Source organism: Hibiscus syriacus, unplaced genomic scaffold (assembly GCF_006381635.1).
Source record: "Hibiscus syriacus cultivar Baekdansim isolate YM2019G1 unplaced genomic scaffold, ASM638163v2 tig00110221_pilon, whole genome shotgun sequence".
Taxonomy (NCBI): Eukaryota; Viridiplantae; Streptophyta; class Magnoliopsida; order Malvales; family Malvaceae; genus Hibiscus; species Hibiscus syriacus.
Genome location: NW_024062635.1, coordinates 2,819,636 through 2,826,633, shown reverse-complemented (window position 1 = coordinate 2,826,633; position 6,998 = coordinate 2,819,636). Strand labels below are relative to the sequence as shown.

Sequence of the window (6,998 nt, the reverse complement as noted above, 5' to 3'; positions counted from 1 at the left end):
TTTATATTTATTTTAATCTAAATTTGAATCATATTATAATTTAATAATAAATCTAATATAAATTTAATTATATTTTATAATAATTAATTTTAATTATAACTAGTACTTGCATTTATAATTGTAATTATAACTCTTAAAACTTTATTATTATTATTATTATTATACTTTAAGACAAATTGTTATATAAATGAAAAGGATAAATTTCAAAATTATGTGGAAGTTTGGTTAAATTTCGGCCCTACTAGCCCGAATCAAGTAACTTCAAGGATTAAAGCGATGGTTATAACTTTTAGATGTTTTGGATTCGTGCACTACAAACTACATGGTATTTAAGTATTCATTAATAGTTGAGAGTATCTATAACAAATACTATAACTTGTAATTACCCTATATTAATAAAAAAAATCAATATTACTAACCTGCATGACATTGCTAAACATATACAGACAATTACGATTTTAAAAATATAAAACAATTAGATTAAATTTATCTATTATTTTGATTTAGTATACTTTATCTTAATTATTGAATTCAATAAAAGTTTGTGTATACACAATGACAATAAATCAGTTTTTTATACTATATTATAAATTAAATCAAAATGTATACATAAATTTTAAATTTATCTTTAAATAAGCTTGACACTAATAAAATTTTAAGAAAAAGTGTAAACTGTACCAACATTTTAAAATTATGCATCAAATTTTAAAGGGATATATACAATATCAAGAGACTTTAATTGTTAAAAGATTTTTTTTTTAAGATTTTAAATTTCAACATCATAAATATTAAATATATAAGTAACTTGATGAACCGACTCAATAGATTTGGCTAATTTAAAAATATCATAGTTCGAAAAATACCGTGAAAAAGGAAAGGTGGGAATTCCATTTGTGTGCGATTTTGATTCAATCATATTGATAATACCACGAAAAATACCGAGATTGGCCTACCTGACCCTTCGGACCCGACCTCCCCATTTTAGGGCGAAAACTTTAATCGCCCATTCGGCCTGGGAATGGCATTTTCACCGACGATCCAAATTTCTACGTAAAAATTCAAAAAGACAAATCGAACTGTAATAATGATTTTGTTTTTCCTATTTTAAAAGGGATTGAGAACACACTGAAACTTTACTCCGCAAATCCATTACCAGAACTGGAAACTAAATGGAGAAATCGGAAATCAACGTTCCGTTTTTCTCTTCCTGCATCATAAGTAATGGCGGCGACACCTTTAGATCACCGGTTTCTCCTCTTCAACCCAACTTCAGTAGCCGAGCCGTTCAGGTACTCTTCCCTAACTGTCACCTGCAAAACCCCTATGCCCTTTACGTTTCTTAGGGTTTTTGCTTCTTCTTTTAGGCTTTATATTTTATAATGGTGCTGTAGCAAGCGAATTAAGTATACATTTGCTTGCACAGTATCGGATATTAGGAACCTTTTTTTTGGCAACTACTAGGGTTTAAGTTCAATTAAACATTAAAAAAAATCACGTTGGAATGGATATGTAGCTTATCATGTAATGTATGAAGAAATTATTACATAGCTTATTAGTGCTGTTTATAGGAAATTTTTAGTATGGGGAATTATAGGAGGTTGTAATTTAAATTTCAGGTAGCTTTGGAACACTTGGCAACTATCGACCTTAGTGAGTTAGTCAACGAGGCAAAAAGTGAGCACTGTCGAGCAGCTAGAGACTTAAGAAACTGTGGACGATATGTACAATATGCGTTAAACTCATGTGGACATGCTTCTCTATGTGCGGAGTGTAGTCAACGCTGTGATATTTGTCCAATTTGTAGAATTCTGTTGATAAAAAGTGTTGACAATAGATATCACCTTGCCTTTTTGATGAATGCGTAGATGCTGGCCTCATCTCTAGAAGATGTGATGAGAGGTTTCAAGAAAAAGAAGATGGAAATAATCAACTCACAGCTGATGTCCAACGGCTTTATTCTTTCTTTGATGTAGCCTTGGAGAGTAACTTGGCTTCTTTGATTTGTCATTGTATCCTTTTGCTTTTCTCTTGGTCACATTTTAACACTGTAGGGCATACTGATTTTCTTATATTTTTTTATAACATGTCCTGGTTACAGCTGCCTTGGTTGTTTGTTACAAATCCATGGTTCATTTAACATAAAACAACAGATGTTACAGATATATGTATGGATGAAACTGCTGTTGCCAGTGATGCTGTCACTGCTTTGTTGCTGGATGAGAAGGTTGTCAAGGATTGGGTCAAGTGGACATTTAAAAACATGGCAACAGAACTTCAACGTATATGTATCCTTGAAAATTTATGAAATGCTTTGAGAACTATGCTATTTAGCCTTTTGTCTATACATTGCGTGTTTGGTGTTCCTAACTGGTTTTATCAGATTATCTTGAGCTAGAAGAGATGAAAAATAGGTTAGGTTCATTTCTAAAGTTTTCTGTACATATGGCCAGCTTATCCAATGTGCTTGAAGTTTTGGATTCATCTTTCAAGGGTCGTCTTTCAGCACAGCTTCATGACTTGCACAACCTTCAAGATAGCATATTGAAGACAAAGCAGGTTTGATTCAGTTAAGCGATTGCTTTACCCTATTTTAGCATCTTTTAAGAGCAATATGTTTGTAGCAAAGTCTTGGAACTTGCAATCTTGATATCAGCTGAGTAAAGAACTAAAAATTATAGCAAGTGGAGCTTGGAAGTTGGAATTTGTGAGCAATTAATGGCTTTCAGTTGGACATTGCATTTATCTGGTCTTCTTGAGGCAATGTTGATGTGTTCATCTTTTTGTCTTTTGGTACTGTACATTATTGTGGCCTATGTTGTTCGGATTCTTCATTTTTCATTAAATACCTGTGTCCAACACTTGGATATGGGGATATGACCTCCAAGAATCTTTCAAATATCCGACACTTACACCCAAGTCCGAGTAACATGGATTGCGGCATTGATACTCGTTTTAGCATTCGATATTTGTTTTAAATGAAGAATATACTATCTTAAAATGATACAATAATCGATATTTTCCACAATATTTGTTTTATATTTTCCACAATAATCAATATGGTGTATAAGGCACCAAATCTTGGAAGATGTGAGGTCTCGTCATGCTGATTTGATATCCTGGCGTAATCATGTCTGTAAAAGGAAATAAGCTGCAATTGCGCTTGCATGGCCTCTGCCTGAGTTGTTAGATCTCTCAGCCGACTCCACCGGACAGGGTGCTTTTCTTTTCATTGAAGATGCAAATCTTGATATATACGAGGAGATGGGGGAAGGTCAGATTTTGCCTTTTTGCAGAAGAATGACGCCTTGTTCTTTTTTCATTCTAAAATAGGGGGAATGGCAGGATGTTATCCATTTGAAAGTCTTCGAGCTGCTGTGGACATCCTCTTTCTACATGGTGCTTCTGATTTGGTGGTTGCGAAGCAAGCAATGGTATCCTTCTCTTTCTAACTTATTTTCATTTAGGGTTCTTCTGTTGATTGAACATCTTTTTATTGGGCTCGCTCATTTAATTTTTCTTAACTGAGATTTAGTTTGTGTATTATCTGTTTGATCGGCATTGGAGTAGGCCTGAGGAAGAATGGAGGGATATCATTGATGACTTTGCAGTCTCCTTTGGTATAAGCAGGCACTCACTACTTGAATCATTCACTTTCTGTCTTCTGGATGACCACTCGCATGAAGCTTTACTGGTAATTTCTGTATCTATTCTTATAAAAGCTTGTTTGATTAAGTTCCATTTTTACTCTATGTTTGCATATTTCAGATTAATTGTATAACCATATTCTAGGTTGTTTGCGCCGTTAAATTCACTGCTACTTACTACTTCACTAGATGGAGTAGTCTGACTCTGATGGTTTCTATTGCCATTAAGTTATGCTGTGATGGTAGACTGGTACGACTTATGAGTGTCCAATTGGTTTAGAAAGTGACTATTGAAGTATATTGCTAAATAGATTATAATTCTGACATGCATGCCTAGCCTAAGCTTTGATGCAAACCATATCTGTATTCATAAGACTTGAATATTGCAAACTGTTGTTACTTGTCATGCAGCGAATTTTACCGGTGCTGGTTAAAGCTTAAACTAATTTGTATTATCTTTAATGTTTGACCACTAATTCTGTCCATATGAGGTTTTATTTTCACCCAGAATAAAGATAGTTTCTTTTTGAATTGTGAGTTATAACCTCTGATAGACTAAAATCTGAGTGAATTAATATAGTTCCTCTAGCTCCTCTCTGCTAAATCCAGAAGAAATGTTTGGAGTTTAAAGAACCCAAATTAATTATTTACCATATTATTGTGGCCCGTTTCTTGTGGAGAACCATGGTACTTGTTTAAGGGGATGACGGTTTAGAACTATTGTCTGTCATTCCTAACATAATTCCACATGGTCATTTTCCCCAATCATATGTCTCAGGAGTGTCATCAACTTCTCCCTGAGATCTTGGGCCCAGAAACTCATCCAAAGATTGCACAAGTTCTTTTAGAAAGGCAGAATCCTAGGGCAGCACAAATGGTGATACTTGGATCTGGTCGTGATGGTGGATCACAGATGGTTTCTCTTGGTGAGGCTGTTACTATTGTTCGGGTGAAAGTGGAGGGTGCACTTTTGACTGAAGCATTTGCATATCAGCGAATGATCTGTACAAAAGCCCGGGAAAAGAAGGTCAAATATGAACCGAGCAGGGATGCATTTGATGACTTGAAAAGTCAATGCAGGTCCTGGATGGAGTGGATAGAAGTACTGGTCACTGAGTTGTTTATGCATCAGGAGGAATGTGGTCGATCAAATAATAGAGTTACCATGGAATGGTGAAGAGGAGAAATATATCCACAAATGCCTGTTAGATTGTGCAACTGATGACCCCACTTCGACTATTGGAAGTCTCCTTGGTGTATTCTATCTTCAAGTAATGTATGGAGCTATGGAAGATCATGAAGTGATACATATTATCTTGAGTCTTGTGTCATATTAACTTGATATCCAGATACTGCTTCACTGAATGATAGAACATTTAGGTCCCAGCCCATGGATGCTTTGCCTGTATTTAGGACTTCTGTTTTTGTGATTCTCATTTTAACTGTCAGATTCTCTATAATTCTAATTCTTTGCCAATCCAATGGATTCTAACATCATTTTTTAGGAGTGCTTCTTTTCAAGGTTAAGTGGATTATTCTAACCGTGTATTAATGTATTACTGGAGCCTGTTAACTTGATTTCTGTTATTAATCCAGCGCTATCGGTATCTCGAGGCATATCAAGTCAGTCTTAAAATTTGGAGCTTGGAGGAAGACTTCATTTCAACTCATTCTGGCGATGAAAATTTTCTTGAAGGTCTATCAGGATGGAATCACATCGTCAGAGGAGAAAAAAATTGGTTGCAAGTGGTTTAAACTTTTGAGTGTCATTGTTGCTGCTATTTAAATAAATTCAAATCTCCCATTTCTATCTTATGTTTTCCGTTATTGGTGAAGTATGAAGGTTTACTGGTAGCAAGTAGCTTTTATAACGAAACTATTGACTTGCTTACACCATCTCCAATAGGATTAAGGTATAGAATTGCTCCCAGAAGTCCTGCAACGAGTATAGACTGGAACATTGCCTGAGATAGTTGTTGCTTCTCGTCAGGAGGATGAAATGCCAACAAGAACCGGTTTCCGTGAATTGCAAGAACCAAAATCAGCGAGTTTGTTGGTCCCCTCCCCTTCTGATTCTATTGTTCTACGACCAGACCATATGACATCTCCTTTGAGACCACCTGTTTCTGAAATTCCTAAAATATTGGATGGATATGTCAGCAATTCTCATGTTGAAGCTCGTACACGGATCTGCATCAATTCTCCTGGAGAGGTTATTTGCAGATGCAGGAAGATTATCAAATGTTAAAGGAAGCAAAAACTTCAAATTTGAGAATATCTCGAGTCCTGGAATTCATCGTGTGAGTCCCATATCTGTTACACCATTAAAAGGTATCAGTCAGAGTTCATCAAGAGAGGTTTCAAGCAGACGCCTATGAGAAATAAACAATATGATAAAATCATTTCAGAAGGTGATTGTTAACCAAGTCCGCAATGCCAGTCCTCCTTATTCCGAAGGGTAACAGCTAATCCTGCTTCTACGCCTAGCAGTAACTTTCCATTGTTTGATGGTTCTGCAAATAACTTAGGTCCAAATATTTCTGGTAAGGAGTCAATCAGATAGAGATGACGCTCATCGGAATGTGCTTCCTACTGAAAACTTGATGGACGTCTCTTGGAGGTAAAGATTTTGATTTTTACTATTTTCTCATTCTTTTCCAATCTCTTATATTATTTTCCTTTTTAAGTCTTTCCTATATCATCCTGTCACTTCGTTCCTATTTTGGATATTTGCAGCCGTGGGGGTTTGAGGACAAAAATGCACATGAAGGGCTGAGATGGCGATCCGATAAAACAAGCGACGACGAAGAGCAAAGTCCGGACAGAACCATGGAAGTCGGTGCAACCCCCACGAGGGGGCGTAGGAGGAGATTCATGAGATGAAAGACCTCCTCAGCCGTGAAGGGATCAATTCATGAATGATGACCCATAATTTTGGTGTTTTGAGATTCGTGTAATGCTACTATCTAGGGAATTCCAGATATTAGAAAAATGGAACAATGTAAGGTTAGTATGTTGCAATTGGATTGAACAGGTTGCCAACCAATTACATCCACGGTTTAAATAAATTTTTAATAATATATTTTTAACCTATTGTTTTGATGTAGAAGGTTGGAGGGGAAGAAATTTCCCTAAATCATTAGCATTGAACATAATGAATGTTAAATGTTACAACATTGGATTTTATTTGCATCATTAGGGGTTGCTGTATATTGTAATTTCAGAACTAATTCCAAAACAGTTTAACAGTTAATATGATTCAATATGCATAAAGTTTTAATATAGGATTATGTTTTATATCATTGATAGAAAAAGGTGACACTCGATAGCTAATAACTTCTTGGTATTCAAAGT

At 35.4% G+C, this 6,998-nt stretch overlaps 1 pseudogene; it reads left to right on the top strand.

Moving 5' to 3' along the window:
- Positions 1-963: 963 nt before the first annotated feature.
- LOC120114296 lies at positions 964-6,640 on the top strand (annotated as a pseudogene).
- Positions 6,641-6,998: the final 358 nt, after the last annotated feature.